Source organism: Vicugna pacos, unplaced genomic scaffold (genome assembly GCF_048564905.1).
Source record: "Vicugna pacos unplaced genomic scaffold, VicPac4 scaffold_21, whole genome shotgun sequence".
Classification (NCBI taxonomy): Eukaryota; Metazoa; Chordata; class Mammalia; order Artiodactyla; family Camelidae; genus Vicugna; species Vicugna pacos.
The window spans coordinates 15,903,581-15,920,643 of record NW_027328742.1 but is presented as its reverse complement, the minus strand read 5'-3'; the positions used below and the strand labels follow the sequence as shown (position 1 = coordinate 15,920,643).

The window sequence follows — 17,063 nt, the reverse complement described above, 5'->3', positions numbered from 1 at the left end:
ATGCTGCAGGAGCTGCAGTGTGGATGGCAGACTGGAGGTGCAGGGAAGAGTCCACGAGACAGTTCATGTCTGATCTGACCATCAGGCTAAAGACCCAGGAGGAGCCGATGTTGTAGTTCAGATCTGAAAGAAGCCATCTGCGGCAGGATTCCCTCTTGCTCAGGGAAGATCAGTCTTTTATTCTATTCAAGCCTTCACCTGATTGTATGAGTCCTACCCACATGCTGGAGTGCAGTTAATTTTACTCCAAGTTCACTTAAATGTTAATCTTATCCAAAACCCCCCTCACAGAAGCATCCAGAATAATGTTTGACCACATATGTGGGCACTGTGTTTCAGCCACATTAACATATAAAATTAATCATGGCAGTGCTCAACATAGTCCATGTCACAGTAAAAGAAAAAAATGATAACTCTTCAGCACCCTGAAGACAGTGGAAGAAGACTCAGGTATCTAAATGGGACTTGTTCAGATATTTTATTATTTTAAAATATATAATAACAATATACAAAATGATGGGGAAGATGTTTTGAATTTATATAAAAGCTATAAATAATTTTTTCCAAAATTTTGAATGGAAAACTTGAGTTTGTTTCCAACAGTTTTACCTTAGGTTTTTGGTTGAAATGACTGTGAACAATGTCTGAGGAATAATTAAAATTCTTTTTAAATTGAATTGTAGTATGTTTCCAATGTTGTGTTAATTTCTGGTGTACAGCATGAAGAATAATTTTTAGTAATAATTTAAAATTCAATTTTTACATCACTTAAATATTTAAAGACCTGACATTAAATTGAAAGACATGATGTTAAAGCTGTTTTGTTTTCTCTTTTTGACAAATGCAATGTTGGGATTTCTCATTCTAATGAAAATGGTACATCTATTGAAAAGCTCTTTTTGTTCACTATCATTCCTATGGTACAGAGTAGTTGCTTAAGACTATTTTTTGAATGAATGTTTATAATTGACTAATATTTTTGTGATCATATTCATCCTTATCTCAGCAGAAAATCCTTGCTCTCTCTTTGCATGTCTAAAAAGGCGACTGATACTGATAGCGATACTATTCACTGTAGTCGAAAATGTGGAAACAGCCCAAATACCCACTGACAAAAAATGGATAATCAAATATATATCCATACAGTGGAATATGATTCAACCTTAAAAGGAATGCAATTCTGACATGTGCTACATCACAAATGGAGTTTAAGACATTAAGCTAAGTGAAATAAGCCAGGACAAATACTGTGTGACTCCACTTAGAAGAGGTACTAAGAGTAGTCAAGTTCACACACACAGCAAGGAGAGCTGTGGTCACCGGGCGGGGGAAGGGATAGCATGGAGTTATTGATGACAGGTGCAGCGTTTGTTTGGGATGGTGAAAAAATAATTCTGGGGATGGATGGTGGTTGTGGGGCAGAGTGAATTTACTTAATGTCACCGAATTATACACCTGAGTGGTTAAAATGATAAATTTTATGTTGTACATATTTTATGATGATTAAAAAAAAACTGACAGGATTTATGTAGACTAAGGGAACATACTCTGCCTTAATGAAGTATCCAAGTCTCTATTTTTTGTAAAAAAAAAAAAAGGGGGGGGGGAACTTCATAATGATTTGAAAATGTCTTTTTATGACTTTCATCCTTGAAAGTAAAAGTTGCAGGCCCAGATGCTCCGAGTGACAGATGGGAAAATGAACTACTAAAATAGTTATTTCCCTCTATTGAACATTTAAGCCCAGTGAACTAGAGCATTATGTCCTTTATAAAGAAATATGATTTGGCTATTACCAGTCTCAATCAAGTGTCTACAAAACCATGAAGGTATTATTTGTTACCTGGTTAAATAAGAAGTAAAAATAAAATGTTATATACCTGTTTTCAAAACACTAAACAAGGAAGAAATATTAAAAAAAAAAAGAAGAAAAATGAGCCATCTAAATTAGTAGCAGTTTTATTCGTATAATGAGATCACATATGACTTTAAAACTTTTTCTCTCTGTTTCATTATTGTTTAAGCTTTCTAGAATGAGAGTGTTTTAATACTATCTACTTAAAAAGGACCCTGAAATTCTCTTCAGAGTGTCTACTTAATTCACCACTGTCCTTTTCAAGGGTAGTAACTCTCCTTTTACTCAGTTTTGGTTTAGGCTGGAATTTGAGAAGAAGCCTGGTTAATCTATTTATTACTCATTATCAGTCAATAACATTGTTTTAAATGTTGCCTTGACAGAGTGCAGGCTTCAGATATTTAATTTATTATCATTTCCTCATGTAAAAGAAACATTCACTACTCTGCTCCACATTTTTACTTCCCTGGTTTTAACCTTGAGGCCCCAGTGTCATGATGAGGTCCTTCTACAGGCTCTTAGGAGGTTCTGGGCCTGTGGACCCGCTGGTGGGAAAGACTGTGTTTGGGGAGAGGGAAGGAGCAGAAAGTGGGGAGAGAGGAGAGGACTGGGAAAGTTAAATGCCTGTAATTTTTGCATAATTTTGTAAAATTGAGATCCAACTAATCCCCTGGCAGATATGTGTTTATGTGGGAAGCCTGAGGGAGTGAGACCGTTGACAACACTGATACAGGACCCTTGACCTTGTACACATAAGATTAAGAAAATACTGGCTTGGGAAGATGACTGCATAGGAAGTCACAGAGTAGAGTTTAAGACTTAACTTTGTCACTCATTTTATCTGTGATCTCCAGAAGCTACCTCGCTCCTAGGAAGGCCTCATTTTCTCATTTATAGAACAGAATTACAGCCATTTCTGAGGAACAAACTAAGGATCATTTACGAAGTCTAAACTGCTTTACCATTTGTTGGCATTTGCTTTTACTTTTAACAAAAATAGCCAAAAAGATAGTCTCTATCCTTAGTAAATTCCCAACCCAATAAAGCACAGCTAATGTACAAATAACTAAAATTCATCATGAAATGTAAGTGTCATAAGAAGGAAACACAGTGATGATGACCCAAAGGAAGTAAGGAGGGAAGGAAGGAAACAAGGAAACTTCATATCAGACTAGGCGGTGACTAACCATGGTGGAGGAGGTAACCCTTGAGATTGGCAGTGACGGTAGGATGTGGACATCCGGCAAAGGTGAGGAGAGTGCCAGGTGGAAAGATTGGCACATGGAAGTGCATAATGATGACAAGTAAGGGGTCACCGGGATTACAGGAACTGTGACGTAAAGTGTGGCGTGTGAAAGGCAAAAAAGATGGAGTCAGATTATGGTCTAATTAGTTTGGGGAGTTGGGACATTATTCCTTTTCCAGGAAGAGGTCAACATTTCTAACATGCAGGGCTACCCAGTCGGAGAGGTGGCTTTGTGTACAATGGTCAGGGGTGAAGAATGGGTAGAGGTGAGCGGACCTGGGAGGAACTAGTGCAACAGCCTGAGTGAGAATAAGAGTGATGATTAAACAATAAAATGATGATGAATGTTTATTGAGTTCTTACTGTGATACAGGCACAGTATACACACTGCCTCCTTTAATTCTTCATTGCAGGCACCATTATCTAACCTGTTGCTACAGTTGAAGAAACTGATGCTCAAGAGGTTTAAATAACTTGCTTGAGATCAAGAGCCGGTATTCCAATTTAGACACACGTTACTTTGTTTTGTTCTGTTTTAATTAAGCTTTTTATTTTGAGATAATTGTAGACTCACATGCAACAGTAAGAAATAATACAGAGATCACATGTATCCTTTACCTAATTTTCCATGGTAACATCTCTTGTGCTTCACCTGCTCAGCATATCCATTGTCCTCTGAACCCCTGGCAATCACTGATCTTTTTCTCTGTCTGATTTTTTGCCTTTTCTGAAATGTCATGTAATGGAAAAAATGAAATATATAGCCCTTTCGGATCAAGACACATGTTCTTCAACATAGGAATATTTTGAATTACGACCTTGTCTTCATCTTCTGATTTTTCCAATTAATTTAATCTTCTGGGTTTGCCACTTTTTTCTAAATTGGAATGAAGTTTTCTGTTGTTTGTTTTGTAGGGAAAAAGATCTAATCCAAGAAGCCAGGATAGTGATCAATGAGCTGATACTGTTAGAAAGCCGCTTTCCTGCCTTCCATCAATTTACAAAGGCATTGCCTATCCCCAGGGCCAGTGGTTTGTTGTCTGACTTGTATCAGGCCCCAGGAGCTAACTTTGATGCGGAACAGCAATTATCACCCAAGAAGTTTTCTTACTTTGAAGTGTCTTCATTAATTAGCTCCTCTGAAACTTGTTTAGGGGTGAGGCAAATAATTTCTTTTTAGTTTATTAATTGCCCATCTCTGAGCACCCAATCAGTCTTAATAATGCCCAAGGCCATCTTGTTAGAAAGATCAGTAAAAATGTTGGGTCTTGCAGCCTTAGTCTCACACTGGCATATTTTACTTCATCTTTTTGCTCTAATTATTTCTCTGAAGAGTTAACTACTGAATGCTCAGGTTCCAAACTCATGTATAGGGTTTGTTTTTGTTTTTGTTTTTGTTTTTTGTTTTTGAGTCACAGAGATGTTAGAAGTGAAAACTACCTTAGAGATGATCTGCTAAGAAGTAGAGAATTGATCTGCTCAGAGTCATGGGGTTAGCTGGAAGCTCAGTCTGGTTAAGAACCTGGCCCTCCTGATATTTAGAGCAATCATTCCTTGTAGGGTACATGGTACCTGTTCATAAAACAAGAGAGGAAAGAAAGAAGGAAGGAAAACTCAAAAAGCTAATCACACTGAAAGGGAATATGAAAGTTTTTATGATTAACTCATGACTATTCCCAAAGGAACTTTTTTGATGGCATACGCCATCAAAAAAAAGATAATCATGTCTTTGTGGAATTTTAGAAATTTATGATAGAGCATTTAAGAAGAACTTTTGAAAAGAAAGTCAGTGCTTCCTGGTCCTTTCTGATGAAGCCAATAAAGGGAAGAGAATAGTTTTGAGCACTCAGGGGAATAATGACATAATGACCCTTGTTCTCTATTACCTCTACATTGTTCTCTTTTGTATCCAAATGAATTTTAAATGAATCTCTCCTCTGTAATATATTTGATTGATATAATATTCTTAATGGACATAGCTATGCAAATATATTTTACTTTTTTAAGACATGTAATATATATGTCTTTCAAAATTAAAAAAAGAATTAATTCACAAAAAGAACGTGCCAGAAACAGAACAGGTATTGACTTATTAACAATGAGGTGTTATATAAAAAAGCCCCCTCCCCACGTGGTAAATAGGAATATAGTGTAAATAAATGTGAAAGGAGGTGAACACTTTAAAATTAAATGCAAACCCTAAAGCTGAATACAACATTCATATATGGCTTATTATCTCACAGCAATATTATTTTCATAATGATATATGTGACATTTATACTTATTGGTCAGATGCTTCTGACTTGAAAGTTAAAAAAATGCAGAAAATGTAGTTTAGCCAATGCAAGGCATGTGTAGACAGATACATACACACATGCATACTATGCACACACATACACACACTAAGTAGAGCAAACATGTGACAGAGCAAACCTTAAACTAGCTTGGAGGGGGGTCCTGAAGTGATGACATAAGTCCAAATAGACATTACGGTGCTAAGGTTTAAGATAAAAATGAGAAGGTTGCAATAAAAACGCATGTGTCATTATGCAAAGGAGAGATGGGGGACCCCGGTCTTACAGCATATGCACTAATCAACTCAAAATGGATTAAAGATGTAAATGTAAGACTTGAAACTGTAAAAACTAGAAGAAAATGTAGGGGAAAGATCCCTGACACTGGTGTTTGCAATGGTTTTTTGAATATGGCACCGAAGCCCAGAAAACAAAAGCTAAAATAAACAAAAGCTAAAATGAACTATAGCCAATTAAGATGCTTCTGCACAGCAAAGAAGACAATCAACATGATATAAAGACAGCATATGTGTTGGGAGAAAATATTTGCAAATCATAGATCTGGTAGGGAGTTAATATTCAAAATAGTTAAGGGACTCAAACATCTTAATAGTAAATAAATAAATAAATAAATAAATAGATAAATAAACAACAATAACAACAAAAAACAAACAACTCGACTGAAAAATGGACAGAAGACTTGAATAGACATTTTTTTTCCCAAAGAAGACATACAAATGACCAATAGGTGTATAAAACTATGCTCAGCATCACTAGTCATCAGGAAAACGCAAATTAAACCCACAGTGAGATATCACCTCAAACCTGTTGGGATGACTATTACCAAAATGACAAAAGATAAGTGTAGTCTAAGTGTGGGTAAAAGCAAACCCTGTGCACTTTTGATGGGAATGTAAATTGTTGCAGGCATTATGGAAGAGTATGGGGCTTCCTCTAAAAACAGAGCTACCATGTGATCCAGCAATCCCACTCCTCAGTACACAAAGAAAATAAAAGCAATGCCTTGAATAATCTAAATGTCCTTGATGGATAAATGGGTAAAGAAATCATAATTATATCTATGTATCTATGCCTATATAATTTGCTTTAAAAATGAGGGAGATCTTGTGTTTTGCAATAGCATGGATGAATCTGGAGAATATTATCTTAAGTGAAATAAGCCAGACTTAGACAAATAATGTATGATCTCACTTACATGTGAAATCTAAAAAGGTCAAATCCATAGGGGTAGAGGTTAGAACAGAGGTTACCGGGGGCAGAGATATGGGGGAAATAGAGGGATCTTAGTCACAGGGTGCAAGGTTTCAGTTGTGTAAGGATGAATAAGTTCTAGAAATTGAATGTACGGCATGGTGGCTCTAGTTAATAGTTTCTGCATATTATACTGGAAATTTGTGAAGAGGTTGGATCTCAGGTGTTCTCACCACACCCCAAAAATGATAATAATGTGAGGAAATAGATATGTTCATCAGCTGGACTGTAATAATTATCTCACTGTGTATATGTATGCCACTCATCATGTTATACACCTTAACTATATACAGGTAAAAAAAATTAAAGAAGAATGGGGAGGTTTAGTTTCTCCCTTTCACATCATAAAATTGTACGAGTAATTTGTTGTCTACATTCAGCAGTCACTATAATTTTTATTGTTAATGCATTTATATTAAAAATAATATACACACAGTAAATATTCCAATAAGTTATGCAAATGAGTACATGATAAGAAGTGATGGTTGCAGCCCAGACCTCCCACTTCCCTGTATGACATGGGTCAGTATAAACAGTTCTGTGTTTCCTCTCAGAGGATTTGTATCCATTTACAGGAATATGTATGGATATATCTTTGCATACCCTGGCAGATGGGAAGATACTGTACACACTGTGGCATTTTTTTTAACTTAAACAATAACTCAGAGATGAATATGTTTCAGCATATTAACTAACTCACTCGCTCAGCATGAATTTATCATGTGCTCCCATGCTGGGTACCATGCAGGGGGCCGGGCCAGGGCAGGGGTATAACGCACTGGTGAGCAAAGGTAAATTTGGACCCAGCTTTCCTGGGGGTTGTGGTTTAGGGAAGAGGCAGGGAAACAGACAGCTGCAAATACATGTAAATTGTTCAGCATGATAAGGGCTACGAGGTTGGGGTTCTTGGTCGTGGACGCTTGGGAGGACTTGGATTCTGTGAGTATTTGGAGCGGCAGAGCCTGGCTGGTGGAAGGTGCCTCTTGTACAGATACTCTGCACATGGCGTTATTCTTACACACCACAAGGTGGCAAAAGTTCTCCAAGGAAAGTGTCTTTCCTTGCTAGGATGAAGTCGGAATGTATTTTTTGACTGTGCACATGTGGACATAAATAATTATACAGAAAAGTAAAATCTGTAAACATGTCATTCGTGCACAATGTCACTAATTGTATTTGGTGCTCTCCTATCCCACCTGTCGTGATGAAAGACTTGAAGTCATGATGCAGGAGAGATTTGTAGATTTTACAGAGGCTCTAAGATACAGCACTTTGACCGACATACTATCGTTTCTTCCTTTTCTTTCCAAGGTTCAGATACGAATCCTTGCATACGCCATCAAAAGGCAATGCTTTTGAAATTTACAAACAAAACACATTTTATATATTTAAGATGTACAACATGATGCTTTAATATGCATTGTGAAATGATTGTGACCATTAAGCTGATTAGCACATCCATCACTTCATGTAGTTACCATATTTTTGTGTAAGAGCACTTAGGTGATTTCAAGTGTACAATACAGTATTATTTACTACAGTCACCACATTGTAGGTTATACCCCCAGAACTTAATCTTAAAACTGATAGTTTGTACCCTTAGACCAACATTTCCCCATTTCTCCCACTGCCCAGCCCCAGCAACTACCATCCTACCCTCTTCTAGGAGTTTGACTTTTTTGACTTAACACATAGGTGAGTTCCTGCAGTATTTTTCTTTCTGCCTCAGAATCTTTCTATTCAGCAATGTGTCCTCCACGTTTGTTTTCACAATAGCAAGGTTTCCTTCCCTTTGATGGCTGAATAACGACTTAGTCCACGATGTTCCACAATCACCTCTGCCCCCATGCTCTTGGATGAAGTCTGCACAACTGGACTCCTTTTTCCCCGAGGCTGAGCGCTGCCCAAGGAAGCTCCTTGGTTCTGTGTGTAAATTTACATTTATGCCCCCACACTTGTGTCTCTCCTTATGGTCCCTGAAATAACTTGAATTAAAACAGGCACACAGCTTAAGTTCACCCATATACAGAACGGTTTCAATTTTGTAGAAAATGGGGAACCAATAGGATAGACCTTAAGATACTAGAGTGAAAATATGGTATAAGTTCTTGGAGAATCATCAGAGTAGCTGTGTGGAGGCAGGATGGAAAGCAGGAGGAACCAGTGGCCAGAAGTCCACTGATGGCACAAGAGTCTAAACATGAAAGGGTGACAGCCAGATGGAGCTGACGCTTTCAAGATAATGCATTGCAGCAGGTTCAGCAAGGGTTACAGAAACTGAAAACTGTTAAATCCGAGATAAACCTCTGGGAGAAAATCAGACAAGACCTGCTGTCTTCATGTGAATAGTCTATCTGGTGTGTGTGAAGTGGGGTACTGGATCAGCCTGCCAGCAGCATCCCTCTTAGTTGGGGGCGTGAAAGCAAATGTAGTTCCATTTTTAAATTTTTCATATTTTATTACAACTTGTTATTGCAACGATGAAAGCAATCTCCAAGGAAGATTTTGTTTTCCTTTATCTGGAGTGTCTGCAGACAGAGGGCCTAATTTCAATCCCCAGTTCCGGCTCCTGCCATCTGGGTGCCTCAGGTAAGTGATCTAAGCTTCCTAAACCAGTCTCCTACCTGTACATGGAGATAGTGGTAGATATGGGATTCCAGGGAGGATAAATGAGATTAAGAATGATTATTACCACGCCTGCCTCAAGTTAGGGCTTTCTGGATTTAATTTGTGCGGGAGCCAATCAGGGGAATAAAAGACAGAATGTGCTAAGAACTTTAACAAAAGAGAGCAGGTTTTGAAACAAGTCTTCTCTCCAATAAACTTTAAGGGTTTTGAGGAAAAGGACTCATGTATTAAATGGACTCAATGTATTATAATTCATTCATTCATGAGTTAATTTTTGCATACTTCCAAGTCTGCATTTATGGTTTTCTTGTTAAGAAAAAATTTTTTTTTGTATCAGTGAGGGTCTTACCAGGAGACAGAAACCCCAGCAATTATATTGACAGAGAAAATTTAAGTGAAAAGAATTGCTATTTGAATGGCTGAAGCACTGAAAAGACCAAGAGGAAAACTTGAGTATGAAAGAAGTAGCAACTTTAGGAAGCAGCTACAGCATGTAGGGCTGGGGCAAAAAAAGGGGAAAAAGTTGAGATTATTAAAACTTAAAATATTTGAAGAGCCTGAAAAGCTAACACACCTACCTCAGAGAAACTGTAGCTCTTCAGGGAAGTTCAGGGGCCCTCCCCTCCTCACCTACCACATGATCTTGAGTCCCATATATTTGAGGTGTGTGTCTTTGAGGTGCTGTAACAAGGTGTTGGAAAGACTGCAAGCTGGCATCAAATGCTACTGCAGGAACAACATTGCTATATTGGGGTGAAGAAGCATCTCTAGGGTGACACTCATGGAACAGAAAGTGAAAGCAGAAAGGAGCAAGTCTGTTCCTCCTCTCCAGGCCTCCAGCCTCCCTCTGCCTAGCGGTTTGCAATGTCCCAGTCAAAGTATCCTGAAGCGCAGTATGCGAGTGGGCTTGAAGCTGAGAAGCAACAGCTTACTAGTCAATCAGTGTTTACGATGTCTCAGCACAAATTAATCTCTCTTCCTTTGTACAAACCTTGCCAGACCATTACACTATTTTATTTCCCTTATAAATCTGATGCTGACTCTCTCACTTTCCTCTCACTGTACGTTTTACATAAATCTATAATTACATCTCTCACACATTTCCTGTGCTTATTTCATGACGGGTTCTCAGAGCGCAGATTAGGGAACTTGCTGCGGGGGGTGGGGTGGTCTTGACACTTTCATGGAGTCCATACGCTCAGTATTTTCATCAGAACCCGTGATTTTACAGATACTGGCTGTATATTTTACATTGAAGTTAACTTGAAGAATACTATTTGGGTTTTGTTATAGTGTCAGAAAAGAGTATCACAATTGTCTGGAGACGATTTAAATATTCTCCTCTTTTCTAATTGCCTGTGTGTTTAAGGCTGAATTTTCTTCATATGCTTCAACCCAAACAACCCAAACAATGTATCTTGAGACAGTTGACCCTTGAACAGCAGGTGTTCAAACTGCGTGGGTCCATCTCTATGTGAATTGTTTTCAATAGTAAATACTACAGTCCAGTCCCCTGTTTGAATCCACAACGCGAAACTGCAGATACAAAGGCGCCGTGTATATGGAGGGCTGACTATAAATTACATGTGGATTTTTGACTCCATGGAGGGTGGGTGTCCATAACATCTGCGTTGTCCTAAGATAAACTGTACACTGAATTGAGAACATATATATGAATTCAGCTGTCTTGTTAAAGCCAGACATTTATAAATATAATTATAATATAATATAATATAATATAATATAATATAATATAATTAAAAATATAGAACTCTGCTCACCATATTTTTCTTGGTATGGGAATATAGTTATCTGTATTTATTAATCTATTTTATGTTAACATGCAATGGGTATATTCTTTATTTTAAATGAATTAATAAAAACATTTCTTATTTTTATATCTGAATGAAATGGTAAATATTGATTGATAAAACCTACATAAACAACATCTCTTTGGGGTCTTCAGTAATTTTTTTAAGAGTGTAGGGTGGCTTAGGTCAAAAGTTTTCAGAATCACAGTTTTAGCTGATGGTTGAATAGGTTGCACATGCTTAAACTACACCACCATTCCTGCCTCCCCAAGCTTTAGACTCCTTCCTTTACAGTGTGTAAAGGACAGTCTTGCATCTCAGCTGTATTGACTGTGGACTTCTGTTGCTATTATTTCATGGTTTATCTATCTTTGTTCAGCTTCCTTAGTCTGCCTTCCTGGCAAACTTCCCAGACCTTGCAGCGAAAATTTGCACAGTCCCACGGCACCTCAGGTGTGTGCACATGCCCTCCCAGGGAAGCCCTTGTGCTCTCCACCTGGACCTAGAAGCAGAGAGAGATGTGGTGTGGTTTATCATTATCACTATCATTATCCCTTGTGGGCTGCGAATAATTCCTGAGTGTCTCTTGTGTGGGTTATTCCCATCTGCTGAATTCTCTTTTATCACAAATGCATGAATGAAACTCAAAGCCAAGGACTTTACAGGTTAATTGGACCAATTATATTCATGATGAATGATCTGTCTCTACTTCATTCCAGAAAGGTAACTAAGCATTATAACTGGTCACTTGGCACCAGAGTAGCTCACGGAGATCTTTGCTTTTAGCAGCATATCCCAGCGGCCTGCTCAGGTTTTATGTTTTCTCCCAGTATTGTTGCCTTTGGAAATAGGATTTTTGTGGTTTGAAAGAAGGCACTTTTTATTCTAAGGTACTGTGCAAAAATCTGAACTTGAGTTGAAATTCAAATGAAGTAACTGTTCATCTTCATGAGGTAAGTACTACGTTAATAATTAACCTGGTGTAAAAGGTCAATAAATCACCATATGGACAAAAACAAAACATGTTTTAGTATAACCCAACCATAACATATTTCTACTTCATGAAATACAATAAGGTTTTCTCTCCTGTGATTATTTTTGATGGAGAAAGCTGAAATGTCTCCGAATGTCTTTTGTTCCATTCTTATCCTCCTTTTCAGTGAAACAGACAATTCGATGTGTACTTGATAGATGTTTTCAGTCTCACAAACCCTCTGTAGTTACGTGTAGCTCTCTGCGTGGCCCCGTTTCCCCTCCTGTTATCTTGCCGCAAACTCATTTGTTCCCAGAGTGCGGAAATATTTGTATGGGTGAATATTTTCATGACTTTGAAATATTTCTTTTTCTATGTGAAGAAATGAGTGGGACAGGGCTCTTTAAGAGAAGGAGTACAATTTTATCTCCACTCATCTGTATCTATTTATCTCTATGTCTCTATTGGCATTTATTTAAGTATCTGTATCTATTTCAGTATATAATATATCCCTGTAGTTGTATTTCTGTCTATATAGGTCACTTTTTTAACACCTCAGATCTGCATATAAAATATAGATATGGATAGATTTTATATATAGCTATGTCCTTGGGGTCATACTGTACTATTATACTTCATATATAACTCAAGAAGTATCTGATTAAAGTATTGAACAGAATGACACAGACGGCAAGTGCTTCAAGCCTGGAGAGAATTGAGAGATCACTAAGACATCAGCTCCTTTTGGATGAGCACTCCTAGAAGCATCTCCATCTTACAAAGTTCTCCTGATGAAGGGAGATGTTTCAGAGATGAAGAGGAGAGATATTCTGTGGGGAGATCTCTGAGTGTCTCTTGAATCTAACAAGGCATGCAGCCAGCTTTAAATCTGTGAATGAATGACAAGTCAAGGTATCTCAAGAAAACTCTGGTTTTTGGTGTCTACATATATAAGACTACTATTCAATATATTAGCTTATTCATTACACTGTAATCATTCTCTGTACAAGGATCTTTGGGAGAAATGATTTTGAAGTTGGTAGCAAGAACAGCAACCTTTTGGTTGATTTGCTTGTCTTTTGGATGCTACTAACTGTGTATATGGGCTGCTCGAAAGTTTTGGGTCAGATTCGTGGCTTGCCCAGAGCAGTGGGCAGGACCTGATGGTGTGTAAGTAAGTTTTATCCTTGCCTCCACGCTATGTCTGGAGCTTGTTTCTCTTTTTCCATTTTTAAAATTTGTGCCATTTATCGTGCCCTGTGTCTAGCATTAAGATATCTTCAACCCATTTTTATTTGTAAAAGCATTGATAGAGATGCCATATATGTAGACATTCACATGTATGTCTATTTCATGTTTTAATACCTGTAGAGGAAAATGAGAGAGATTAGGGAAGAAATATATTTTGCAGTTTACATTCCCAATTGCAGTTCTGCAAGTGAGCTCAGCGTTTTCCCAGCTTGCACAAAAGCCATGCATTAAAGAATACAGTTGTAAAGTATATAGAACTGAATGATAGGTTACAGAGATGAAGAAATCATGAAGTTATACAGAATGCAACATGTAGTTTTAACTTCCAGTTTTCAAAGTGCAAAATCACATTGGTGATCTCATGTAAGTCTCACTGAACTAAGCAAGGTAGGTGAGGAAATAAAGTTTTAGAGGTTATAATTTTATTTAAAATTGACAGCAGCTGACTCAGATGAGAACCCGGGTCTATTGACTCCTGATCTTAAGCTGCCTCTAAGAATGTGCTGCATGAAAAAAGATCTTAGCCCCTGACAGCCTTGAAAGTCTAAGGTTTTGAAACGTTACTTATTCCAGTCTTCTTTTGCTTATTACGAATCATTTCTACTTTGATAATAAATGTAGCATTGGCATTTATTTTAAAGCTAAAAGTTGTAGATTCCATCCATCCATCAAACAGATAAGTTCCAAGAGAGCAATCCTTTATTTTTCTAGCTTACTTTTAAGTCTATCACTTAAAAAGAATATTTTCTTTCTCCCCAAGCATAAGAGATTTTGAAAGCCTTGGATCTAATAGCAGAAATGTTATATTCAAAACCCTGACAATTGTAATTTACTCCTTTTTGGATTGTGCTGGGTGGCTGGACGGTCCCTGTGGGTTGTGACATAGACAAGCAGAGATGGTGCTTCCTTCCTCCATTGCAGGCAGCAGTCCAGTCTCCTGCTTCTAATTTTGAAGGAAAGAAGATGGTTAGAGGTTGAATTCCATACATCCTGTATTAACAAACTGCCATAAACTTGGTGGCTTAAAGCAACAAAAATGTATTCCCTCACAGTTCTGGAAGTCAGAACTCAGTATCAGGGGCTAAAACCAAGGTGTTGGCAGGATCACACTCTACCCAGAGGCTCTACAGGAGAACCCTTCTCTTCCCTCTCAAGCTTTCTGTGGGGGCTGGCATTCCTCATGGTTGAGTCACCAAATCTCTGCGTCTGTGGTCATACTGCTTCCTTCTCTGGCGTCTGAAGTCAGAACTCCCTCTCCCTCCTGCTTACAGGGACATTTACAGTTGTATTCAGGGCTCACCCTGATAATATTCTTTTCTGAAAACTCTTATTTTTTAACTTAATAACTCTCTCCATTAAGTAACAGCCCTAGGTTCCAGGAATTAGGAAAATATGGACTTGAAAAAATACATGCACCCCAGTGTTCACAGCAGCATTGTTTAGCCATGGTGTGGAAACACCCTAAGTGCCCATCAACAGATGAATCGATAAAGATGTATACACATGCTCACGTGTGCGCATGCTCACACACACACACACACACACACACACACACACACACACAATGGACTACTACTCAACCATAAAAAAGAATGAAATTCTGCCATTTGTGGCAATGTAGATGGACCTAGAGAATATTATGCTTAGTGAACTAACTCAGACAGAGACATTCAAATACTGTATGAGATCACTTATATGTGGAATTTAAAAAATAATACAAGTGAATATATATGCAAAACAGAAATAGACTCACAGGTACAGGAAACAAGCTGGTGGTTACCAACAGGGAAAAGGAAGGAGGAGGGGCAAATTAGGGTTATGAGACTGAGATACAAATTACTACGTATAAAATAGATTATCAACAAGGATATATTATACAGCACAGAGAATTATAGCAAATGTCTTGTCATAACTTTAGATAGAGTACAAACTGTAAAAATACTGAATCACTATGTTGTACATCTTAAATTAATATAACTTTGTAAATCAACTGTACTTCAATTTAAAAAAAGAACTTGAATATCTTTATGGATCATATACAGCCTACCATATTCCCCTAAATCATTCAGTTTGGCCAGTTTATTTTATTTTATTTTATTTTATTTTATTTTAAACCTCTGATTCTATCAGCAATTCAACCACATTTTGAACACAATTACCCATGGATTAATATTTTTGCTTCCTTTCAGCATACATTTGAGTGTCATACTGGTGACTATGGTCTCAAATTCCTATAATATAAGAAACTCTATTCTCAAGTTACACATTTTTTTTGACTTTATGTATAGCTGTCTTCTTGACTTTGTGGAGAAAATATTGAATAAAATATAAGTGTTGTCTTCAAGAAAATTATAGTAAATGCACTTCGAAGGATATTCCAGAATATGGTTAGAATAATAAAAGTATGTTTCTCCATGTAATTCTCTAGTAAAGACAAAAGATTCAAGGATGTGAAGAGAAAACAAAGTCCCTTTTTCCTATCTTCCACATGGTCCCTAATCACCCTAAGTGCAAACAGAAGAGAAGATGAACAAGTCACCATCTCTCAAAAGGAGGACAATTAGATTAAAAATACATGTTTGACACATACTATGTTCTGTGCATAATGACTATATCTTTCAAGACAGCATAGAATAATCCTCAGTTATCTGACAAAAATGACACCCAGCTCAGTATAAACATGTCCTATAATGAACAATGTGTCTGCACATCAGTTGAGTTCTTCAGTGATCTACAATGACAGATGATGGGGAGCTGACATCGCTGTATCTTAAATCATGATTTGTTGACTAATCTTTTCACAGGAAGGAACCAAAGAGACCCAAAATCAGCGGACGAGAGAAACTTCACCACAGTGAAGGAGTTCATGCTTTTAGGGTTCACGACAGATCTCTGGTTACAGAGAGCTCTCTTTGGCATTTTCCTCATCATTTACATCTTCAGTCTCTTAGGGAATATCATCCTGATTTCTCTGATCTGTGCGGATTCTGAGCTCCATATGCCCATGTATTTATTCATTGGAAACTTTCATTCCTGGATCTCTGGTATGCTTTCGTCTATGCCCCCAAAATCCTGATAACCTGCATTTCTGATGACAAAAGCATCTCCTTTGCTGGCTGTGCAGCTCAGTTCTTCTTCTCAGCTGGTCTCACCTACAGTGAGTGTCATCTGTTGGTCGCCATGGCTTATGACCACTTTGTGGCCATCTCCAACCCCTCGCTTTATTCCCAGGTGATGTCCCCATGGTTATGTGCCAGTCTCATTGTAGCTTCATACTTTTGTGGCTTTCTGAACTCAGCCATCATCACCAGTGAAACATTTGCCCTGAGCTTCAGTGGGGACAACCTCATTGATGATTTTTTCTGTGATTTGCCTCCACTTGTCAAGTTGGCTAGTGATGTGGAGGAGAGTGACCAGGTGGTGCTCTATTTTATGCTTGCCTCCAATGTCATCACTCCCTCTGTGCTTATCCTGGCCTGCTATCTCTTCATCATTGCTGCCATCCTGAAGATCCGCCCCACCCAAGGCCACCTCAAGGCCTTCTCCACCTGTGGCTCTCACTTGACAGCTGTCACCTTGTACTATGGTTCCATTCTCTTCATTCACTCCCGGCCAAGTACTAGCTATGCCCTGGAAAGGGATAAAGTGGTGTTGGTGTTCTACATGGTGGTGATTCCCATGTTGAATCCCTTGATCTGCAGCTTAAGAATAAAGATGTTAAAGATGCCCTGAG

General features: G+C 37.9%; 1 pseudogene; it reads left to right on the top strand.

Annotated features, from left to right (window-relative positions):
• The first annotated feature begins 3,043 nt into the window (after positions 1–3,043).
• LOC140694327 (olfactory receptor 9G19-like) lies at positions 3,044–17,062 on the top strand (annotated as a pseudogene).
• Position 17,063: the final 1 nt, after the last annotated feature.